Consider the following 13,810-nt stretch of genomic DNA (forward strand, 5'->3'; position numbering starts at 1 on the left):
TGGCTCCCACTCCTGAGAAAAAATACTGACCGAATACTGATAGTGGGGCCGCGACCCTAAAGGGAAAAAGTTGGCTACCACTTTCTTTTTTTCCCAAACATCAAACTAGAAGGAACAAAAAAAAAATGTGATAAACCTGATGGGGTAAAAGGTGTCACACCATTGTGGGTACTAATTGGGCTGTATCAACGTCTTGACAATGTACAACAAGAGCCGGTAATAATCCTGCCCAGCAATGCCACCCCATTCTCTTGTATTACACAGTGATACAGTATACAGAGGTGTCCTTTGTCATTGTAATCCAGCCTGTAATGATAAAGAGACTGCTGAAAGGTCATCTGTACGGTCAGATATGAATATGAGTACGAATCTAGCATTAGGCTTTGTGGCAGGTGTGAAAATTGCAAGATTTCTGATTTGGTTTTATATAAATATATATGTTAAAGATTAAAAAGAAACAATTTAACATAAAAATCTGATTTAAAAAATCTGATATTTTTTGATAACACATTCCCTTTAAAGGAGTTGTACCAAGTTTTCAAGTTAATCCGTGTCATCGGAAGACCGTCATTGATCCTACTGATTGGGTACAACCAATAAACCCTTTAAGGGTATGTGCCCACGTCGTCTTTTAAGACACTGGTGTACCCGCTGAGTTTTTGAAGCACAAGACACTTCAGTAAAACTCTGTGTTTTGACCGTTTTCCCATGGTTTTGCTGCTGAGACCTTTCTTTTAGTTGTATATATAAACTAGTGAGCCATTTGAAGAATGGTTGGGTCACTTCTATTAGCCGCTTCACGACGTTGGAAGTTCGAAAAGACTGAACATACGATCAAGCAAGTTGTTTTGACAAATGTTCATTCTTTCTAACATTCTTAAGTGCTTTTTCAGGTGGAATCCGCACATACTCAAAATCAGAGACTAAAGTTAGGGTATCTCAAGAAAGTAAAATTTCCCTAACTTGGCAGCAGAAATAATGTGAATGTCCAGCACTGTAGATCTGATAGTAGAGCGGTGTCCATGTAATAGTTTAGGGTTCTACCAATCACAAGTGTGAGTCTTTCTAAGCTAAATTTGTCGGCGTCCTGCTAAGCGACTGAGAAGGAACATGATCTCAACAGCTAATCCTCATCCGACCACATGGACAGGGAGCCAAACATGAACTGCCAAAACTAAAAAAACAAAGAGGGGTTTCAGACACAAGACCCTGAGTCTGATGATGTCATTATTATTATTACTGCTGCTTTGGCGGTTATAGATCACTACACACAAATAGATCTGTTCTTATATAATTGTCAATCCGTAATCGTGTAGCATTATAACCACTGATGTGGGATTTTATTAACACCAAATACAGGGACTGACAACCTGTGCAGCTCTACAGGGGCCCGAAAAGCAGCTATTTACCATAGTGCATGTAAGGAGCCGAACTAATATGTGTCACAAATCGCAATTACCTGGAGACAGGACATTATTAGGTTGATGCTCTATGAGCTGAAGGCGCCCATAAACCATACTTTTACAGGGACCCTCTGCTGTCCAATCAGAAACATTAGGAACACTCATTCACGATAATCGTGAAGCAAAACCAAGAAAGGAGCTGGAGCATAAATTGAAATACGTGAATTATGTAGGTGCTCCGTCACAATTCTGTTGTCTGATAACCCGGGCCAGGGGCTCCTTCCCTGTCCCTAACGCTAGGGGTTCCCTAGCTTTCCCTGCTCCCCAGGTTACTTCTGATGGTGAAGATGCTGGGACCACGTACCTTGTTGAGCTCCAGAATCAGCCCTAATCTGTTCCCTCCCCCACCCAGGGAAGTGGGGAGGAATAGTAAATACACAAACCAGACAAACAAGGAGGGATGTAAAAGAATAACTGAAAATACCAATCATACAAAATATGCACTCACAGACAATAGAGGGAAACACCGGAGAGATTAGGTAGGTAAACTAAATAGGAGAGGATGGGGACTATACACACAGCCGAAACACCAAGCAACAGTCAAAGAACAATTCTACAAAACACCTCTACTAAAACCGACTCCTTCGCTCCTCACCAGGCCGTACAAGATTTAACACTGGCAATCCAGATTGCCAGAGACAAGTATATATAGGAGAGAGAAGTGGCTGATACTGCACAGCTGAGAACTTGCAAGCAGGAAGCTTCAGAGATTCCAAGCTGAACAGATTAACCCCTGAACTGCTGACAGAAACCTGCACTGTTTAATATGAGGGAGAAGTGCTTCTAACCAAAGCAGGATTACGTGTAATCAGACGCTGCGGTCTTCTGGCTCCTCTCTGTCGTGGTAAACCCATGACATGCACTTTCACACTGAGGCAACCCAACACACAAAACCCAAGATAAAAACAAAATGAGCATATACCCTGTAGTAAGTACATAAGTATAGATCGGGCAGAGCAGGACCTAAGACCGACTGTTCAGACACCTACCAGTTGGAAGCTATATAGATGAAATGCTTAGCTGTGCAGGGTCCTGAATAGTCAGGTCTGGGTCCTGCTCTGCCCCATCCATGGGCAGACATATCATTGGAACAACCTGCCGCACAGGGGCCCAAGAGATAAAGGAGCCACTACCACCTCCAAAGAGGTGAAATTGTGCTTTATGATGAGCTATGGGACTGCAAAAGGCCCATATACTGTTCCTGCACAGGGACCCTCTTCTGTCTGTGTCCGCTACTGGCCCCATCTGCTGACATAATTTGAGGTTTAATACTAGAGATAGGACTGTCCTGATTGGGTACACCTTGTCGTGGTGGGATGGCTTTTATGATTTTTTGACCACAATAGTGTTAAATAAGTACCCTATGTTATCTACATGTACTATTACTATTTACTTGCTGACTTACTACAGGGTATATGCTCATTTTATTTTTATCTTGGTTTTTGATAATCGGGAAACGTAAATGCAACTTTGGGTCCTGAATTCATCAAAGCTTTTATGCCAGATTTCTGGTGTAAAAAGCTTTGAAAAGTTGCAATTGTGCAAGTTTTGGTGTTTTCACACGAGTTTCTCCTCGTGGGATGGGTGCATAACGTCACAGCTCATTCATGGTGGGCGGTGGTGTTCCTTATGCCAGAAGTCTTAATTGAGTCCCTCGAGGAGTAAGATTTGTGACGAGAAGCATACCACTTCTCAGACGCTCCTGATTCATTGAGGCGCAAATTAGCCAATCTTGATGAATCTGGGCCAATGTCTTTCTTTATCTTACTTCCCTCCCTGGTGGCGACATTTCTCTAGGGTAAGATACCTCCACACCTATGGCATCTGACTGAGCCTGTACAGCAGCTCTATACTATTGAGAAATATAGTCTCTGTCACTGGCTTTCATAAGTAATGGTTATGTCTTCTCCATTTACAAGCAAAATCAACTTTTAAAGTGAGTCAGTCACCCCCCAAAAACTTGAATTAAAGCCCTTATAGTGTCTCAATGGAGACTTCGCCCCTGTAGAACGCATGCCTGTTGTACAGATTTCCCATTAATTCTACAGAAGCAAAACGGTTTTGTTGTATATGCAAATGAAGGCTATTTGGTGCGGCCAAGGGCTCGGTGCACCGTTCCGTCTCCTCGATCAGTGCCCTATCGCTGCACACAGGTTCACACAGCAACTACTGCAGCAAGTGGAGCAGCAGACAGGAGAGAGGGATGAGAGCGCACCCGCAGTGACTCTGAGTGTGCATGCCTGTACGACTCCTATAATATTTAATACTAAAGGATGGGACCGACCCGACTGGGTACACCTGGGCGCTGGTGAGATGGCTTTTACACTTTTTTTTTTTTTTAAATAAAAGACAGTGTTTACTATGTTATTTATATGCACTACTGCTTTTTACTTATTTATAGCAAGATATAGTGGGTAGGAAAGTATTCAGACCCCTTTATATTTTTCACTCTTTGTTTTATTGCAGCCATTTGGTAAATTCTAAAAATGTCATTTTTTTCTCATTAAAGTACACTCTGCACCCCATCTTGACTGAAAAAAACAGAAATGTAGACATTTTGGCAAATTTTTTAAAAAAGAAAAACTGAAATATCACATGGTCATAAATATTCAGACCCTTTGCTCAGTATTGAGTAGAAGCCCCCTTTTGAGCTAGTACAGCCATGAGTCTTCTTGGGAATGATGCTACTAGTTTTTCACACCTGGATTTGGGGATCCTCTGCCATTCTTCCTTGCAGATCCTCTCCAGTTCCGTCAGGTTGGATGGTGAACGTTGGTGGACGGCCATTTTCAGGTCTCTCCAGAGATGCTCAATTGGGTTTAGGTCAGGGCTCTGGCTGGGCCAGTCAAGAATGGTCACAGAGTTGTTCTGAAGCCACTCCTTTGTTATTTTAGCTGTGTGCTTAGGGTCATTGTCTTGTTGGAAGGTGAACCTTCAGCCAAGTCTGAGGTCCAGAGCACTCTGGAAGAGGTTTTCATCCAGGATATCTCTGTACTTGGCCGCATTCATGTTTCCTTCAATTGCAACCAGTCATTCTATCCCTGCAGCTGAAAAACATGGGGGTATAGCATGATGCTGCCACCACCATGTTTCACTGTTGGGATTGGATTGGGCAGGTGATGAGCAGTGCCTGGTTTTCTCCACACATACCACTTAGAATTATCACCAAAAAGTTCTATCTTCGTCTCATCAGACCAGAGAATCTTATTTCTCATAGTCTGGGAGTCCTTCATGTGTTTTTTTAGCAAACTCTATACGGGCTTTCATATGTCTTGCACTGAGGAGAGGCTTCCGTCGGGCCACTGTGCCATAAAGGCCCGACTGGAGGAGGGCTGCAGTGATAGTTGACTTTGTGGAACTTTCTCCCATCTCCCTACTGCATCTCTGGAGCTCAGCCACAGTGATCTTGGGGTTCTTCTTTACCTCTCTCACAAAGGCTCTTCTCCCACGATTGCTCAGTTTGGCTGGACGGCCAGGTCTAGGAAGACTTCTGGTGGTCCCAAACTTCTTCCATTTAAGGATTATGGAGGCCACTGTGCTCTTAGGAACTTGAGTACTGCAGAAATTCTTTTGTAACCTTGGCCAGATCTGTGTCTTGCCACAATTCTGTCTCTGAGCTCCTTGGGCAGTTCCTTTGAGCTCATGATTCTCATTTGGTCTTACATGCACTGTGAGCTGTGAGGTCTTATATAGACAGGTGTGTGCCTTTCCAAATCAAGACCTATCAGTTTAATTAAACACAGCTGGACTCCAATGAAGGAGTAGAACCATCTCAAGGAGGATCACAAGGAAATGGACAGCATGTGACTTAAATATGAGTGTCTGAGCAAAGGGTCTGAATACTTATGACCATGTGATATTTCAGTTTTCTTTTTTAATTAATTTGCAAAAATTTCTACATTTATGTTTTTTTCAGTCAAGATGGGGTGCAGAGTGTACATTAATGAGAAAAAAAATGAACTTTTTAGAATTTTCCAAATGGCTGCAATGAAACAAAGAGTGAAAAATTGAAAGGGGTCTGAATACTTTCCGTACCCACTGTATATGTTCATTTTGTTTTTATCTTAAGTTTTGTCTGTTTAGTGACCGGTGTGAACATGCTCCTACATGTTGCATGCATACCAGCTTATACTCCACTTCATTTCTTTTGGTTTTGCTATTTGTTGATTGGGATGATGCCTCTCAGCCGGCTGCATACCATTCACATCTCTCCTTGCCAGCTGCCATAGCTGCTGGGTTGTCTGTTCCTGTCCCTGCACATCTATGTACCTTTCACAATGTGCATTATTGGAAAAACTCCTATTTCACTGCCAAATTACCTACACTAAGTATAATATGTCATTGTTTTAATGGCTTATACATTACATTGAGGAACAGCTAGGAATATCATTTTCCTGACATAATTAGCTAGTGTTCCAGTTACTAGCTGCTTATTTACTCTTAGTCTGCGGTGTCCATACCGGGAGCGCCCAGCCTGTAGGGCATCCGGAGGTCTTCTGCTCTACAGCGCAGGTGTATGCTCCACTCTTCACTTGCCTTTGCCTGCATATTGTTGTATACTGTTCAATGGAGCTGATTGTCATTGAAATATGAGCTGACACCGGGCTTACATAACGCTGTACGTGAAGAGCAGATCTCCACAGGCAGTGATCTATTTACAGGCTACAAATCATCAAGTTACAAGTTCTGCCATAATCCTACAGACATGTATATTGGGTCCTGGATTACCCCCATGGACAAGGAGTTTGTATGTTCTCCCCATGTTTGTGTGGGTTTCCTCCAGTTCCCTCCCACACTACAAACACTTAATGATAGGGAATTTAGACTGAACGAAAGTGGAGAACAATGGATTAAATCCTGCGCTGCCTGGACAGAGGAGACCATTGATGGATGGAGTCAGAGACCCGGGTAGAATAAAATGAAGTTTATTTATCAACGCATTTCGAAGTTACAGACTTCTTTAGGACACACCATAATTGGTTCTGAAGAAGTGTGTAACTTCAAAACGTGTTGACAAAAAAAACGCATTATATCAACGGTCTCCTCTGTCCAGGCAGCGCAGGATTTAACCCACTTTTCTTCACTATCGTCCATCCTGGAATCCTTGTGGAGTAACCTGCCTTAAGTGTATTATGCGGTTGTGGTCACACAACCCTGCCAGGTGAGCAATTCTCCCATTCATTTGATATCTTTTCATCTGGATAAGACCCCATTGCGCTATTGTCTTTCCAGCCCATCTTTATTGTAGGGAATTTAGATTGTGAGACTCAATGGGGACAGTGATGACAATGCTTGTAAAGGGCTGGGGAATATGTAGGCACTATATAAGCAAAGCAAAATAAATAAATAATAAATATATTATTTTTTGATAGATACATTTTATCAAGCAAGCAGAATATTTAAAAGTATAGACAGGAAAATTATAAAGTCATTCCTTACTTTATTACTGGGACAAACGTACCCATCCTTACTCCTGTGCCGCTCATTATGTCAGACACAGCAGCTCTCTTCCTCATTTATGGTGATACCACTGGGGTTGGTACCTCTTTTAATGCCAGCCAGGCTGATTGACAAGGCTGTCAATGTCAGTGATGGTCCTACTGATTGGTCAACCACAATGTTGGGTTTGGTGGCCAATGGGCACTGTAGGAACTCTATTTAAATCTTGTGTTCCTTAGCTATTGCCAGTTATATATTTACTATCCTGGTGGGTTCCCCGGTTGCTATAGGTTATTCATTCTAGATATTAATGGGGTTCGCTAATCCATTCTAGATTAGTGGAGGTGGACAGCTAGGAACCCCACTGATCGCCAGAATTGGGCACTTTCATCCCTGTTAAAATGAAGTTCTTCCTGGGATTAGATCCACCTTCTCTTGACGTTGTGTACTGACCTGACTTTGCCCTTGTCCTATATGTTTTTCCCTCACCCTGCGTCACTAGTCGGGAGCTATTCCATGGATGCAACCAAGGAGACCTGGCAGATAATGCCAGATCCCTGTATAGGGGTGTGAAGATGAAAAGCACAAATTCAAAAAAATTAGTGTAATATTCCATTAGATATTAGTGAGCATTACTTCTACTATAGAATATCTCCCACATTTGGCAGCTGATAATACAGACCTGACGGAGACTCCTAAGGTGGCCACATATTCTCCTGGACAGAGGTCTGCCTCCTGCACTGGGAAGATCTTCCATTTTTACTATGAAACACAGATGGTTGGTCATTGTCAGCTCTATAGTGCAGTATAGGGATAAGTGGTCCCGGAACAACACCACCATCATCATCATCCATAGACTGTTTCTGGTATGGCAGCTCACTTTTATTTAATCGCACAGTCCATGTTATTGATGTTTCATTTAGGCAGATTATACATATAAATAGATAGGTAAAGCATTTAAATACTTTTTTGAATCTTTTTTTGGTTAGAGAACATTTCCTCCCGGCCTGGGAATCTACATGTCACTGTGGTGGCTGTGTTTGTCCTTGCTTACAGCTGACATGTCTACTAAAGCTGGCAAAAGCTTTAAACAAATACCCAAGTCTTACTATGAATCACAATGTATCCAGGTACAGACAACCGTTAACTAGTTTTCATTATGAGCAGTTCTGTATTATACACCTATTATCCAAATTGCTCTTTTTACAAGTAGAAGTGACTCAGGTCATAGAGTGGAGAGCAGTAGCGAATTCAATTGCCCTGATCTGTGCATGACTGGGGCCCCTTAGGTCCACTTAATAAATAAATCCAAGGGCCCATCTGCCATCCATGTGCTCACCTACTTAAATTTGCATCCAACACTGTTATCATGCTGCACACAGATCATATCATCCATATATTAGAATACATTATTTATGAACGACCCTTGTAATAATTGTTCCGAGAGCAAGTGATGGACTCCATATTGGACTCAATTGAGGTTGTCTTCTCCTTGACCTGTTTCATAAACTGGGACCACTAGAGGAACTGTTGGTCGTTGGTTCTCTGTTGGGCCAGTCTGAAAACCCCAATGACTGATCTGTGGCCCATTTAACAAAATAAAGTTTTTAGATGGAGAGAAAAGGGTCACACCTATATGTATATACAGAACATGAGCATGTCCACTTTTCTCTACACCATAAACGCTGTACTCAGGACATATCATTGAAGGGATATCCGGGACTAAAAATATGCCTAAACTCTAACAGGCAGATAGTTGCTACCTACATGCCGGCTAGTACTTAGGGACATTTTTAGTTTTTAACAAAGTCCCAGATATACCCTTTATATAGGGTCTAAAATAGTATTTAATTAAAGGCTTATTGCCATCCTTAAAGGGAATCTGTCAGTAGGATCAACCCTTTTAAACCGTCTATGTGGGTGTGCAGGTCATAGGAAGCTGAACAAAATGATACCTTGATATTTGTGATCAGATATCTTATTCCAGAGAAATCCACGTTGTTCTAAGTATGTAAATGAGCAGTTCAGGACTATGGGTGGGACATAGATCTCCGTGAGAATCTGCCTCCAGAGATTATTGTAAATTAAAGGGGAGTTACCAGCGTGAGACATGTAGATCAGGAGAGCAGACTGTCAGTCATTACATGTCTCACACTGGTACCTCCTCCTTTCATTTACTGTACCCTCTGGAGGCAGATTCTCCGGAAAATCTAGGTCCGGCCCATAGATCTTAACAGCTCATTTAGATATAGTAAAAAGGTGGATTTCTCTGGAATAAGACATCGGATCACAGATATCAAGGTATCATTTTATTCAGCTTTCTGTGACCTACATGTCCATATAGACGGCTTAGGAGGGTTCATCCCACTGACAGATTCCTTTCAAAGGATAGGTGACAATTTCAAGATCAGTGAAGGTCGGACTACAATGACACCGAACGATCCACAAGTTTTCACCTATCTGTGCCTCTTCTCTTTACATTCAGAAGGACCAATGCTGTTAGTTCCTTGTGCCAGGGACAACCACCGGAGGTGACTTGGGTTCCCCATGTTTTTAAGTACCAAAATTGGCTCATTTCCATGCCCAATCTGACACCTCATCAGGCTGTGTAAGGGTCTGCTGACCACTGCTCCTTATAATCATAAGTACTTGTGATTGCCCCAAAGAGATGTTGCTAATCTAGGTTGATTTAAAGGATCTTTCCCTGATGACGATGAGACCTTGGCAAGTTTCGGACAAGTTTATTACTGGCGCATTTGTGTGCCTGTATTATGGACGCAAATCCCAGCCTGACTCGGCAATGTTCACATACGTTGGGTTTTGCAGCGTATTTTGCTGCAGATTTTTATGAAAAATTTTCAGCTGCGTTTTGTAGTACCAGCAAAGTCTATGAGAAACCAGAATTCTCTGTTCACACATCTTGTTTTTTATTTTTTTTGCTGCGTATTTTGTGACTTGGTTGTGTTTTTGGAAAATAGAGCATGTCACTTCTTTCAGCGTTTTTGCAGCAGAAAACGCACCTGCGTTTTTGCACTGTTTTTCACCCATAGGAAGTAATGGGTGGTCAAAAAAACGCAGCAAAAACACAACAAAAAAACGCACCAAAAACCTGCGTTTTTAACGCAGGTGTTTTCCTGACAGAGAAAAGTTAGCAGCAGATTTGCAGCAGAAAGAAACACAACGTGTGTGAACATAGCCTTTGGGATCTAGAAAGCTGTCAGTTCAGGTCACCAGGTTGGGCAGGGATTGGCATCTGTAATATACCCATCTTATACTAGCCATTGGCCAACTTTAGATAAGTTAGAAAATACTTTTACTAAACAATAATATGAATATAAGCTTTCCAACGTTCCCGTGTATGCTGTTACCCTACGTTACAAGCCTTGAAAATACAATCTGATTTTCATAAAGTTACTTATTATTTAAAAATAATAATAATTTTACTGTTACGTGACATGTTATGCGTCAGTACTCCTTTAAAAGACTCGGATCCAGAGCGATTATATGTACAAGTCATCGTCTCTTACCCTTCTCACATATCCCTGGGAGCGGAGACGTCCTCTGTGCACTCTGAGTCACCTGATAATCTCTGCCCCTTGTCTCAAAGTCTGTCCAGAGTGTATGAGATGGGGCCGGGGTCTCTGATCTGCCTCTTGGGCTGCTTGTATGATAATCCAGGCTGCGCTCCACTTACTTCAGCTCCTATGTAGCCCTCCTCTGCCTCTCCTGTCCCTGCTGCCAGTGAATGCTGATCCTCTCTCCTGAGCAGGTCACATGTAGCTTCTATAAATGGGATTTGAACCTCTGGTGAAGTGTGAGGAATCTGATCCCAGAGCTATATTACGGGCCTGCATCGCTCACGCTCTACCATTGGGGGGCAGGGACAGAACCGGCCCAAAGGTAAAAAGTCACTGAAAACATTGGGAGGAACAGGAAAAGTAACAAGTAGGAAATGGAGAATATAGGCGAGAAAAAAACAAATGTGAAATTCTGACCCTATTATATTAATTCAGGTAAATATAGAAATAAGACTTTATAGGGTAACTAAATTTTTATTTTTTTAAATAATTTTATCCAACATGGAAAGTTATCAAACTTTGCAAATCACTTTATTAGGTGGTTTGAGTTCTGTCTTGTAAATTTTTTTTTACATGTAAGTGAATTCCAAACCCCTGCTTTTCACCAGTCTTTTTATCTGCATTGATATCAGAACGTACTGATTTGGAGTACAGATGATGGCAGTGACAGGGTCAGCACCAGAGTCTCACTAAAGGCCCCGTCACACTTAGCGACGCTAAAGCGATCCCGACAACGATACGACCTGTCAGGGATCGTTGCTGCGTCGCTATGTGATCGCTGGTGAGCTGTCAAACAGGCAGGCTCACCAGCGATCAGCGACATCGTGGAAAGAATCTTTCCACGATGTCCTGCTCCTGGTTACGAGCCTGCTACGGTGAGCGGGAGGTTACCGCTCACCCTAGCAGAGTGGTAACCATGATAAACAGCGGGTTACTAAGTGCGCGTGTGCCCCTAGTAACCCGATGTTTATCATGGTTACCAGCCTGATCGCTGGTCCCGCTGGTCACACACAGCGATGTGTGCTGACCAGCAGGAGGGCAAAGACCAAAAAATGGTCCAGGACATTCTGCAGCGATCAGCGACCTCACAGCAGGGGCCTGATCGTTGCAAAGTGTCACACATAGCGACATTGCTGGTGAGGTCGCTGTTGCGTCACCAAAACCGTGACTCAGCAGCGATCTCACTAGCGATCTCGCTATGTGAGACGAGGGCTTAACTCTGGGGATACGGTAAATTGCTGCGGGAGATTGTTCTGATAAGCAGAAAACTCAGAGGAGGAGACAAGTGCTGAGCTGACCCATCACTGCCATCAGCTGTACTCCACATCAGTACTTTCTGATATCAATGCAGCTAAAGACAAGTAAAAAACTAGCAAAATGCTGGGTTTAGATGCCTTTTATATGCAATACAGGAATGAAAGCAGATCCTCTGATACAGTGACTTGCAAAGTTTCATAATTTCCCATGCTGGACAAAATGATTTAAAAAAATAAAAAATGTGTTGACTTTTAACTACCAGGGTAGCAGCTGTTATGTGGACCAACTCTACCCAGCTAGTTAGTAATCACAGCGGATGAGGAAAGTGAGAATGCTCACAGACTCAGCAAAAGATGAGAAGTGGACAGAGACCTAAACCATCATCACATTTTTTTTTTAGATCCCTAATTGTTGCTGAAGTTGGTAAGGGTGTTACAAACCTGTCTCGGGTATCCACGGCTCCGCTTCCTTCCCCTGGGTCCGCTGCCCTCTGCTGTGCTCCCAATCGATTTTTGCAAGTTGCCCAAAGTGGATCAATGATGTCATCTAACAAGACCTATTTAAGGTCCTCACTGCCCATGTGCCTTCCAGCTTGCTACTTCAATGCCTGGGGTCCTTGTGCCCACCCCTGCTGGGGCTTAGAAAATCCATCTCACTTAGTGAGCCTAACAAAGGGTAAAGTGGGGTCCGGCTCCTAATTTTTCTCCAGGACTTATGATGAGATACTTGACGAGGGTGGTATACTTTGAAAATCCATGACTGAATGGCTGTATATTCCTTTTTGAAAGTTTGCCTGCCTAATATTACATTCAGCTAGAGACTGAGATAGCTCATTGAATATCTAGCAAAAAAAAACTTTTAAGCGGACCTTTCACATCCTTGAGCTCTGCAGACCTGTATTATGCTACTTCATAGTATCCCCAGCATGTGTGTTTAAAGGGAATGCAGGGAAAAAAGGAGAAGGGAATCTGTCACCATATTTGAGCGATCTGACCTATTAATATGGGCATACAGGTTATAGACTGCTGAAAAAAGTCATCCCTGTATGCCTCATATCAGAAGCCTTGTTGTGGAAAAATCAGCTTTTATCGCTTTATGTAAATGACCTCTTCCAGGCTATGGGGCATAAGCAGTCCAGAAGATAACGCTGCCTCCTAGCTTCATTATCCTATCTTTCTCCTCCCTCGTCGTCACTCTGTCCCTGCGCTTTCCGGCTGCTGTCGCTCCTCTTTAGTGTTCTGCCCTTCTATGGGCATTGGCTTCACATAGCTTCTGCACTGGCAAGTCACTCAAACTTCTGCTGCCAGTGACTTGCTGATTTTACCACAACAAGGCATCTGATATGAGACATACAAGTAGTACTTTTTGTACACAGTCAAGGCACCCAATACCAGAGGCAGCAAAACAAACCCAAAACATCTTTGAACCTCCACCATATTTGACTGTAGGTACTGTGATCTTTTCTTCGTAGGCCTCATTCCGTTTTCGGCAAACAGTAGAATGATGTGCTTTACCAAAAAGCTCCAAGTTGGTCTCATCTGTCCACAAGATGTTTTCTCAGAAGGATTTTGACTTACTCACATACATTTTGTCAAACTGCAGTCTAGCTTTTTATGTCTCGGTGTCAGCAGTGGGGTCCTCTATAGCATTTCATTTCATTCAAATGTTGGGTGCGGTTCTTCATGGTCTGGTGAGATTTGTTACTTTTCCCTTATTGCCACTGTGCATTTTTCTACACTCCATACTTATGGAAATATACTAAATTATCCTGTGGTAATTGATCTTTTTTTAATTACTATGTACATCTATTGTACCTCAACACCTTTATTACATTGGTATCCATCTGTAACATATGATTGTACCCTCTTTCTATTGTAGTTGATTGTATATATTGTGGATCCATTATGTTATTATGGTATTTACCAGCCATGAATGTCTTGTGTCATGCATATGCTTTTTAGCTTATTCAATTTTAATTGATGTTGAAATAAAATTATATTTTTATTTGTATCTTTATGCCTTGCACTTTTTTTCTATCTTTTTTTGTGCACATTGTGGCTATAAAGCAGCTTT

The 13,810-nt window shown here is 42.3% G+C and overlaps 1 protein-coding gene across 1 annotated transcript in view; it reads right to left on the reverse strand.

The window, feature by feature from the left end:
* Positions 1-10,703, reverse strand: part of TACC2 (transforming acidic coiled-coil containing protein 2) — a 180,913-nt gene extending 170,210 nt beyond the window's left edge. The window contains exon 1 of the mRNA XM_073685361.1: positions 10,430-10,703. The gene's annotated coding sequence lies outside the window, so the exon portion shown is untranslated. The remainder of the gene's footprint in view (positions 1-10,429) is intronic.
* Positions 10,704-13,810: the final 3,107 nt, after the last annotated feature.

This window comes from Phyllobates terribilis, unplaced genomic scaffold (genome assembly GCF_046119375.1).
Source record: "Phyllobates terribilis strain yellow unplaced genomic scaffold, ASM4611937v1 Scaffold_5__5_contigs__length_657084704, whole genome shotgun sequence".
NCBI classification, from domain to species: Eukaryota; Metazoa; Chordata; class Amphibia; order Anura; family Dendrobatidae; genus Phyllobates; species Phyllobates terribilis.